General features: G+C 41.4%; 1 long non-coding RNA gene across 1 annotated transcript in view; it reads left to right on the top strand.

Annotated features, from left to right (window-relative positions):
* The window catches only part of LOC126106772 (uncharacterized), a 35,953-nt gene extending 24,162 nt beyond the window's left edge, over positions 1-11,791 (top strand). The window contains exons 2-3 of the long non-coding RNA XR_007523394.1: positions 4,649-4,865; positions 8,990-11,791. This is a non-coding gene — a long non-coding RNA (uncharacterized LOC126106772). The remainder of the gene's footprint in view (positions 1-4,648; positions 4,866-8,989) is intronic.
* The last annotated feature ends 219 nt before the right edge of the window (positions 11,792-12,010 follow it).

The following is a 12,010-nucleotide window of genomic DNA, read 5'->3' as shown; positions in this document are numbered from 1 at the left end:
GAAGAGTTACGAAGGTGGAGGCATTACTTTTCAGTCCAGCCTTGTACTAACTGTATTCGAGACAGTATGCACACATATACCTGAATGTAAGTGCAAAGTTATATTGTTGTACGACACGTAGTGCAGGAGAGATGACATCATAAACAATGAGATGCGCGAAAAACTGCCGCATCATGCATGTTTCAATTTATTACTTCTTTGCTACTTATTCTATTCGCAATACATTTCGCAGATATTATCCACATTTGCCGTTGAATATACCAACACAATTTCATTATTGTACGACATGTATTTCGGGAGATACGACTCGATAAACATTAAGCCCAAGGCCAGATGCTGCGTGGTATGGGTACAGACGCACAGCTAAAAATAAATTCCTAGACAACGCCGGGTTTCTTCCGCTAGTTTAGGCGATGGTAGGCAGTGAAAACGTCGCAACTCCGTTTTGTTAAATTTTGCCGGTGAAGCAAAAACGGTTTCTTAAACAATTATATAAAGTGATACAGAAAGTTCTTACATGTGTAACTGTGTGGTAGAAGCCCAGTTATGTGTAAATTTAAGATGGAGGGGGGAGGGCGTGAAGGGAAGCTGCATCAGGACATTACGCGGAATCAGGAATCGGCGGCGACGAGTGAAAACGTATACCGGACTAAGATTCGAACCTGGGATCTCTTGCTTACTAGGCAGGTGCGTTAGCCTCTGCGCCATCCGGGACACAGTGATATCGCAACTGTGCGAACTATCTCGGCACGGTTCACGACTGACACACATTCCCACAGAGCGCCGTCTATGTCCAAAAGAACAGACACCATGCATTCATAGAAGCCTAGTTATTGACAGATAAGGGAAATACATGCACTTACAAATCTCTCTTTGATTATGGACCACAGCTATAATGAACCCACTTCGTAAGAAAGGAGACAAAAGTGATCCAGAGGAATTTCGCCCTTGGACTGTATCTACAAGATTTTTCCAGGACTTTACACAATAGGATCAAAGAACAACTGGTTAAAGAACTTGGGGAATACCAAGGAGGCTTCAGACCATCGAGAAGGTGTGTCAAACAAATAATTACTCTGAAATTAATCATGGCTTGTTACCGCAAACGAAGCAAGCCTCTCTCAATTACATTCATAGATTGTAAGAAAGCATAAGATTATATCCACAGAGCCTCACTATTAAAAATTTTGAGACATTTCAGACTCCACCCAGTATTATTTAAACTGATAGCACTTACCTTAACAAATACAAATTCGAAAATTATGTTCAGAGGGCAACTTTCTGAATAATTCTTGTTAAAAACTGGTTTAAGGCAGTGTGGCGGTCTGTCACCACTTCTCTTTAATTGTACCCTCGAATACATAGTGAGGGAATGGTATAAGGACAAGCCAAAGGACATTAAGTTTGGAACACAAAAAGATGACATGAAGTTGAACTGTTTAGGATTTGCTGATGACCTCGCTCTTCTCGCCAACAACATTCAGGAAACCAAATAACAAATACAATCATTAGAGGGAATAGTCCAAAATATTGACATTAAAATATCTTTTGGAAAAAAGCCAGAAATAATGCTAACGGAACCGCCACTGACAAACAAAATTAGAATTGGAGAACACGACATAAAAATGATTGAGAACTTTAAATACTTGGGAGAAATAATAACAAACAACCTGAATGAGAAACCATCATGGCAGAGTAGAACAAACAAATTGATTAAAGCACGTCATGTTATCAACAACGCATGTAACAAAAAATTACTCTGAGTGTCCACAAAACTGAAACACTACAAAAGTCACACAGACGCAAATAACATATGCTAGCGAAACTATATTTAAAACAACCAACACTGTGGCAACAGAGAGACTACTCAGAATAGAAAGACGGATAGTCAGAACATGTATAAATAAAAAAATACCAAAAAGACGGACTCTGGAAAACAGCTTCAAATGAAACAGTTTATAAAGAAGTAGAACCAGTGACAAGTACAGTGAAAAAGAAACTGATCACTTTCCTAGGACATTTGATGAGACCAACAGAAAATAGAATTAGCAGGAGAATAATTGCGAAGTTATAGAGTAGTAAGAACGGCATTAGATGGACCACAGAGATCAAGGAGGACGTGATGAAATTACAGATTACAGTGGAGGATTTGAAATGCGAGACACACACACTCAAGATACTTCAGTACAGACATATCACGCAGCCAACAAAAATTAACAAAGACAGAGTGGAAAGCGTGATTTCGGATGAGGAGAGAAGGGCATGATCTGAAAGAATGAAAAAAGTTTGTGTCTGCAAAAAAACAGAAGAACCTAACTCATAATACTGATTAATGTGGTCAAATGTTGGCCATAAAATAGGAATAAAATAATAAATAAAAAACATATTCTTTTCCATAGTGCTAGTAGCATGGATCTTTTTAAGCTGCTGTTCTAAGAATTTCTTCTGTTTGCAAGCTTTGCTGCCGACTAGATCTTTTCCACCCACATCCAGCACCTCCAGACGCCTCTTGCCGCGCGCAAGCAGTCCACATTTCTCAATCATGCAAGGCCACCCCGTAGAAGCAGCTCTAATGAATGAATATCTCCGTTCAGGCTCTGAATTTAGGTTCCTTGTTGTAAGCGGCACTTTTTTCTTGTAAGAGGCTGCCCTTGCCGGTGTAGCTCTGCTCTTTTATGTCGGCTGAACGTTGTTCACCTGAGGTGATTTTTCTTTTTAAGCAGTTATAGATATTTATCTGATTCTTCTACATCATCAACTCTGCCTACTGCGATATGTTGGCCTCATGCCATAACTTCGATTGATGTTGTCTTAATTTCAATATTTCATCAGGAAAATGTAAATAATACTAAAGAACTTGCTTCTATTCCAGCAGCAGTTTATCGTAGATCGTCGGAGCAGGGAAGGCTTCCTAGTTACCGGAAAAACAGCAGGTCATTCCCGTTTTCAGGAAGGGCCATAGGACAGGTGCACACAATTATAGACGTATATCCTTGGCGTCAAGCTGTTGTAGAATTATGCAACATGTTTTAGCTCAAGAATTATTACGTTTTTGGAGAACTAAACTTCCAGAATAAAAATCAACATGGATTCAGCACACGGAGATCTTGCGAAGTTCAGCTCGCTCTGTTACTCAATGACGTCCACAGCGCTGTAGGATGATGCCGTCCTTGTTTCTTGACTTCAGGAACGCAGTGCCGTTTAGTGAAAAAATCAGCTTATCGAGTATCGGACCAGATCTGCTACTGAATTCAAGATGTCCTTGCAGATAGAACTCAACACGTCGTTGTTAACGGAAGAAAATCGACAGATGTGAAGGTAATCTCCGGAGTAACGCAAGGAAGTGACGTAGGACAGTTATTGTTTAAAAGATGTATAAATGATCTAGTAGAAAGCGTCAGATGCTCTTTAAGACTGAAGATAATATGGATTTGCAGAACGACCTGCATGAGGATTGAGGATGATACAGGCTGTGGAAGTTGACCCTGAACGTAGACAAATGTAACATATTGTCCGTATGTAGGAAAAGAAAGCCACTACAGTAAAACTATGCTAATAATGAGAAACTGTTTAAAACAGTATCTGTTGTAAAATATCAAGGAGTAAGTATCTGGAGCGACATTAAATCGAATGATCATATAAAACAAATAGTAGGAAAAGCAGATGCCATACTGAGATTCATAGGAAGAAAAGGAAATGTAACTCACCCCGAAAAAAGTGGCTTATAAAGCTCTTGTTCAACCGATTCTTGGGTACTGTTCGTCAACATGCGATCCCCACCAGGTAGGAAGGATATAAAGAAATTCCAATGAGGAGTGGCGCGTTTCGTCAAGGGATCGTTTAGTCGGCTCGAATATGTTACCGAGGTGCTCAACAAACTCCTTTGGCAGATGTGACAAGAGAGGCGTCGTGCATTGTGGAGAAATTTCGAGAGAGCACTCTTCAGGAAGAGTCGGACAACATACTACGTCTTCCCAAATCCGTCTCGCGAAATGACCAACACGAGAATATTCGAAATGTTAGAGCCAATACAGAGGCCTATCGACAATCACTCTTCCCATGCGCCATTCGCAAGTGGAACGGGGGGGGGGGGGGGGAGAGATCAGTTGGTGGTACCAGAATTACCCTCCGCCACACACCATTAGGTGGCTTGCGGAGTACAATGTAGCTGATGATCTGCTGTGTTCCTTTAATACCTATCCCCTCTCCATTTCCCCAGTTTAAGGATCTGCTTACTTCCTCTAGGACAGTGGCTTTCTTGATCAAGAGCCAATACTGACACTGCAGGGTGCCACCTCGGTGGCTGTGTATGTACCAATCGTCTTTTTATTTTGATAATTACATAAATTAGTATCGTATGAGTCCCTAATACACCAGGTATAGTAAGGGCGCAATAAATTGCCCACCATCATTCAGAACACCTCGTGTCGAGTGTTCTGTTTGATATTATTGCCACCCTGAGTGATACTGAAGTTGTGACCCTGTAGTTGCTTGATGTATTGTTGTGTTGTCTGCGTGAGCGGATGATTCATTGATGGATAACATTAATCGTTCTTATATTTAAATTCATTGTGCAATATGAGACACGATTACAAATGTTAAATAAATATTTTGAATGTAATTTCTTTCTACTGATTTCGTTGTGCAGAGTGGCGATGGAGACCACCAGGCAGAGGTGTTGGGGGCTACATGTAGTGCTGCAACCTGGCGCGGCTGAGTCCTCAAGAAAGGGCAACAGTGGCAGTCTCTGCTACAAAGATCCACCAAGCGCTGACACGTGAAACGTACATCATGGTCACTGTGGACAGGTTCAGAGAGCTGCGGTATCAGATCCTCCTCTGTTGGGGCCATTTTGCTGAGGGCTGGTACGTTTTAGAGTGTTGGCAGTTTGAAAGAGATTAATTTTTTTTAGTGTACATTTAATCTTTTCTGTGATAGTCACATAAAATAGACTCTTAATACATAAAAAATATGCACAATGATGGAATTATCCACATACGACGGAAATCAGTAGATGAGATGTACATGATGTATATGATTACAATTTCAAAAAATTGGATTATTTATTCGAGAGAGGAAGAGTTCCGCAAATTTAGCAAGTCAGTAATGTGTTGGTCCAGCTCTAGCCCTTAAGCAAGCAGTTATTCTTCTTGACATTGATTGAGTTGTTGGATGTCCTCCAGAGGGATGTTGTGCCAAATTCTGTCAGATTGGCAGGTTGAATCATTACAATACCGATTGGTTAGAGGGCCCTGCCCATAATGCTCCAATTGTTCACGATTGGGGACAGGTCTGGCGAACTTGCTGGCCAAGTTTTGTTGGGAAAGCATGAAGAAAAGTAGTGGAAACTCTCGCCTTGTGAGGGGGGGGCTTGCCATGAAAAGCAACAAAACAGTGTAGACTATTGTCAACGTACCACTGTGCTGCAAGGATGCCACTGTAAATGAGAACTGAAGTGGTTCTGCTATGGAAAGAAATGGCATCCCAGATCATCACTCCTGGCTTTCAGGCCATATGGCGGGCGAGCATCAGGCTGGTACCCTACCGCTGTCTGGGGAGCCCCAGACACGTCTTCGACCTGGAATCTCATTGACTAGAGTAGAACTATCTTCAATGATGATTTGCACATCCAACCGAGCTCCAGTTACCAGCAAAGATGTGTCTGGAGATGCTGCGGACCGAGGTGTCGCCTGCCGTATGGCTCGACAACCAGGAGTAATGGTCTGCTGTCCCATTTCCTTTCATAGCAGGACTCTGTAGGTTGTGATGCACAGCACCTGTACAGCAAAACATTACATTCTATCCCCCTTCTGTTGTCCTTCATGGCAAGCCAACATGGGCTTTCATTTCAGCAAGAAAATGGTCACCAGATCTCAACCCACTTGATAACGTTTGGAGCATTATGGTCGGGGCCTTCCACCAACTCGGTATATTAACGATCGAACGCTTCAATTGGACAGAATGTGGCACAATATATCTCAGGAGGACATCCAGCAACTTTTATCAATCAATTCCAAGCTCAATAACTACTTGCATAAGGCCTTGCTCAGTTTGTGAAGCCTTTTCTCTTGTGTAGATGATCAGTTTTTTATGAAATTGTAATCATTTGTTTGTCTGTACATGTAAATCACATATCATTTGGGTAATTCCCTCTTAATGGTGTGTTTTTTTTTTCTAAGACTTATTCCAATCTCTTCTTCCACTACACCTTTTATCCTCCACAGCTCCCTTTAGTATCAGGGAAGTCATTCTCTAATACCTTAACACATGTCCTATCATCCTGCCCCTTCTTATGTTTTCCAGTAGCTGGAACCTCTGCTCACGTACTTCATGCCCAGGAAACATGCGGACCAGTGGCTGCTGACAGACGAATTCTTGAGCTGCTTTCTCTCCTGCTCTCTTGCATACCCGCAGATACGAACTAGAGTAGGCAAGAGAGCAGGTGGAAGAGCGGCTTGAAGCATTACACACCGCCAGTAATTTAGCAACTACGAAGGGAGACCGGGAGTGAGCAAGTCGAAGATGCTGTGACATGGGGAAGCAAGTACAATAAATGGAGTATACTAGCTGTCTGTTAAGAGTTAATCTGCTGTTTTATACAGTTTTCTGTGATAGAGACAGTGGTGTGAGTGCTTCAGAAGGCATCTTATGGGGGACAGTCTTCAACAAGGACGAACCGGGCAGCCTGGAATACGCTGTGTATCACCACACCTTGCTACAGTCCCCACGAGTTCTCTCTCTTGTCGATGACTTCGATTAAGTGTGTCCATATTACGTAAACAAGTTTCTTGAGGTGTTGCCTCTGCTGTCACCAAACCAGGGCAAGATCCTGGTGATGACAAGGGCAGCACCTGTGCGTCTCTTGGAGGCTTGAACTGATGTTTCAGCAGACCCTCTGGAGCTTTTCAGTAAATGGGATCCAGAATATTTCTTCACACACCACCGGCCGAGGGGAAGCATCCCAACCATCAGTGCTCTCAACGGGATCACAAGAAACCTTCTGAGAATTCCTCTCTTTGCCGAAATGGTTGCATATATTTGTAAACATTTCGGCAAAGAGAGGGGGTTCTTGGAAGTATACAGCAGAGACTTCGTATGAAGGAAGACATCACACTTTTCTTCTCCACAATTCCTTTACAGTGATATTTAAAAAATCTTATTGATTACATCATTAATTCGTGTTTTGGCGTACTGGTAGGTAACTGTCAGAATTGCTTCACAGCTGCAAGTAACGTCCTGCTCACACTCATGAGACTTCGTTTGTTCTACATCTTGAAACTTCTTAATCTATTAAAGCTTATCCAAGTACTATAGGGTAGGTGGTAACTGCAGCTAATGCCTTGCCTTGGAGTGATAGCCTCTTTGCTTAGGAGATCTTCGCTATATGAAAACATGTCTTAACATCCGGTTTGACGTCAAATGTTAATGTTTTTGCTGCAAAAAAAGGAGAAAAACCTGGAATTAAGGAGACATGCTGCAGGCATCTAATTGGATATCAAGTGTTTTGCGTTTTCAGTCTCCTCCTTCCATTGAATTTCCGCCGCCACTCTGCATCTTATGGGTGGAGATGCAATGCTGGCCAAGGTGTAGACCTTTGGGAATGGAGTTGGTCTAAGGCACCCCATAACTAAGCGGACTGCCTCGTTTAAGGCCATATTCACCTACCTAGTGTGGACCAATGCACCTCAGAATGGTGCTCCATACTGTCGTACAGAATTAAGAGTCCCAATATATCTGACTGGAGAATTTAGGGGTGTGCTCCCCACACAAAACCTGTCAGATTTCTTAAGATATTTCCTCTACTGCTGACTTTTTCTTTGTAACCTCTTCGTTGTAAAACACAGTGTGGTGCAGAGTAATCCCAGGTATTTTACGGTATCAGCGTGGTGAATTTCTGATCCTCTCCACTTAATACTGTTATTTTAGCGTCTACATTTTAAAGTGGAAAGCACATATTGGAGTGGGCTTGGTGTTTCATACCATAATACTCTCCCAAATTTTCATGTGTGGTCCTTACTTTGACTTCAGCTTCCTCAAAGTTTCTCCATTAGACTGTCACATTTGTATCTGGAAGAACAGACGGATCATCCATATAGAAGTTGTAGGGAAATTAGTGACAGTGCAGTGTCTTGAGTTTGTCCATTCTTTTGGTTTTCCGTGGCACTCTTTATCTTTCTGCATTACATAGACTCTTCTTTTCTGAAGCATACAATTGGTTACTTTGTGAGCCAGAAATGCCTCGTTATCTCATACAAGGAGAAATTGGGTGACTTTTCCTGTTGTGGGAAAAAGGGAGTGGTCAAGGAGCCACAGAACAGGCATAAGGAACATTTAATACTCGCAGCATCGCTTCTTATTGCACAGTATGGACGTAGCGGCAATGCCATTGTTCGATAGGTTTTCACTGTCTCTCAACCACTTCACATAAATAGAACAGTAGAAAATGAACAACTAACCAGTTTCACTGATTCAGAGATTCCTCATTCCCACATGCTGAGCCATAACAATGTACTGTTTGTGAAAACCACCTATCAGTTAATTGTCCATATTGTAGCTTGTATCCTCGATGGATTGATTCCCCATTTGCCTCTGTCCTGCATACTCGTACTTATTTTCCTTACTGCGCCACATTTCCCCAGCAGCACCAGTCAGCATTCAGTATCGCAGCGCCATTAGCTGATGACAGCTGTCCCTCAAACAACTTATTATTTCACTGAGAATAAAATGGTATTCCTTACTGCCAGAGAGTCTTATCAGCATCAGGCTTGGTTTCTGGAAAGGAAATCAAAAGTGAAAACTGATTCATATGAACTGATGGAATTATGAACCAAAAATAATTGATTTGTGAAGAAACACGATTTTTTAATGTTATAATCAAATGTGTATGATTCAATAAGCGAAAGAAAATTTATGATAGTTGAATTTCATAATTTCTGGAATAATCCTGCATAAGATTTGAATTTAACTAACCTGTTTCAATCATTTTCAGATGATTATAGCCGATTATAGAGAAGGGGACCACGCCATATGTCTGAGTTGGTAACCCAGATACAAACTAAATGTCATCTCGACATTGTATCATTGAAGAAAAATAGCTGCTTCGTTGACACACGCCAAGCATATGACAATAGAGACAGATGGCTGAAAGAATGCATGGATGTCAACATCAGCCTGAACAGGGGCAGCTAGAATACCATCTGTGGGACCTCGTTTCAGGTGTTGAAGCTACCAAGTCACTGCTGGCTGGCAAGATGACACTCTTTCTGGTTCTGGCATGGTTATCGCAGCCTCTAATAATGGACATGGAGCTGGAACCGCTGTCCATGTACTACACTTCAAAGAAGTTGGTGGACCAGCAGCTGCTGACTGACAGGGTTATGCAAACCTATCCAATATCCGATGTGCTGGGTGGTTGCACACAGCTGCAACTTCAGCAGTGTTGGAATGTGCAGACACTTTTCATTTGGGGTGATCGACTGATCACTATTAACAGCTTGTTGCACAACAGGGTGTGTCTATTTGTATTGGTGACACACTGTTTGATGTCTTCCCTCATGGTGTATAACAATCAAGTCTGAAGTGCACTGTGCTACTCTCAGGAAAGTGAAAAAACAACTTAAGCATGTTTGCCACCACAACAATTCAAACAAACTTCTTCTTCATGACAATGCGAGGCAAACACAAGTCTGCACAACAGACAGGAGCTGACAGAATTCATTGGATTGTTCTTCCTCATCCATGCTGCAGGCCCGACCTTGTACCTACTGACTTCCAACTGTATGGCTTAATGAAGGCTGCACTCTACAGGAAACAGTATGTGGATGATGGGGACGTTACTGACGCAGTAAGATGGCGGCTCCTACATCGACCGGTAGTGTAGTACCATGCATGATGCTGACCTTCCCAGTAAGATGGCGTAAGGCAGTCACATTGCACAGAGATTATGTTTAAAAATAAGGTTTTGTAGCCGAAAGAGCGGGGAATAATATGGTGTATTGGAATCTTGAATAAAACCAAGCTTCTTTCAGCAAAAAAGTGTTTTATCTACTGAACATCCCTTGTACATGATTGCGTGATACATTGTGTAGCTTAAGGCTGTGCCGCTTCCATGTTTATGTTAGTGAAAAAGAGTTACAGAACTAGGTACAAACCTAATACAATGTCGAACCGAGATGTGTTGTGAATATTGAAGCTGAATTTGCAAATGCACATCCAAAAGAAATCTGTCTGTTTCATATTTGCATTTGTAGGAATTTTTATCCGTCTCGGATTAAATACACTTAATCAAAGAGGATGTGAGATATAACCTTGGTTAGATCATTCATAATAGCCAAAACTCGCCACAGAATATCTAGGCTAATCAGAACTGGTGGGTTCAGAGCCTGATATAGATGTAGTAGGGGACATAAAGGAGTCTTCTACATCCACTCATGAAATCGAACCACAACAGTATAGATCCCGTAATGGAGGAGGAGAGGTAAAGATACCAACATTAGGGATGATTTGTGCTATGATGGCATCAAGTGTTATATGAGGCACATAACTATGACATAATCTATTATGAACCTGTACGTAGATAATGCCTTAACAAAAGTTATTTGGAAACAGGGGGACTTGTGAAAGTGAACCTGAGATTCATGTACCTATCTTACTGGTTAGTAACTGCAGAATACTGGGAACATTAGGCACCAGGTCTTGGAAAGTAGTCAATCCTGCCTTCCAATAAGGCTAGGGAATGTAAAGATTCCATGCACGATGCTGCTGGTAAATTAACTTGAGTGTGGACTGCATAATAGATAGGAATGCAACAGTCAACGTCTCTCAGGGGAAATGCCTGTTAGTGATTAATAGTAGCCTATAAAGGTGGAGATAGATTTGTTAAAGTGAACATAGAACATGGCAAATACTATCAAAGCCTGAAAATCGAAATGTTAGGCAGAGAGTTAAAATGCATCGTTAAGGGGAACGACAGGGTGACGGTCGGAAAAACTCGAATTTTTTTAAATTACGGAATTCAAATGTATGTACATTGAAGCATTATTCCCCAAAATATTATGTGGGAACTCCTAAAAGTAACGGTTCTGTGAGCGTTTGAAGTTAAAGCAAATGGTGAATTTCAAAGTTATAAGCGTGAAACGCCATTGCCAGAAGTCATCATCGATGCCATCACCCCTATTTATACCGATCTGAGTAAACCTGATTTGCTGGAGCTTTGTTTGGACAGTTTTACTCAAAATGTGAACGAAAGTTTCAATAGTATCACTTGAAGATACACTCCGAAAATAGCGTCCAGCCGTAGGGGAATTGTCTACATTGCTTCAAATTTGGCCTCTGTCTATTCAATGTGGGCCGTACTGCATTAATGCATGTGTTGAATGCCCTTCAAATCAAAATCGGCGATGAAATGCGCCGATTCTGCGATCCGCTCAGTGATGAAAAGGGCTCTGAGGACGAAAATGAGGCCTTATCAGGTCAAAGTAGCAGAAAGTGGCCATCCACTAGCCGGGGCGATAGTTACTATGGACCAGGCATCGATGATATCCCGTAGGTTTTAAGCTTCGCCCTTTTTTATATGATAAATTCTTGTCAAACTTCAAACAGATTTTTCTTAAAAGTGCTTTTCGGTAGGCCTGTCGTCGCCCACACTACAATTTCCATCCAATTTGAATGATTTTTGGTCTCCCTTTAAGAAAATTGAATTTTCTTCAGTTCATCAAAGCCGATTTCTTTTTTGGTCAAAAAAGAGTGGTCCAAAAATGGCCATTGTTCCCAAATACTGGTATCTATAACTTAGCGATGTTCGTATTTTTTTTTTCCTTCAAATCCCTACAGTGAACTAAAATTACATCTATAAGAATGAGGGTGATATGTTAATTTCATGGTTTCAGATAATCATATACGGAGTTACAACGGCAACCATCTATCTACTTCCTTTCAGAGCGGCCTTGGGAAAATCCCAATTGAACAATGAAGATATTAATATTTTCGATAAAAAATACCAATAAAAAGT

This window comes from Schistocerca cancellata, chromosome 10, assembly GCF_023864275.1.
Source record: "Schistocerca cancellata isolate TAMUIC-IGC-003103 chromosome 10, iqSchCanc2.1, whole genome shotgun sequence".
Lineage (NCBI taxonomy): Eukaryota > Metazoa > Arthropoda > Insecta > Orthoptera > Acrididae > Schistocerca > Schistocerca cancellata.
This window is presented reverse-complemented; position numbering and strand designations above follow the sequence as displayed.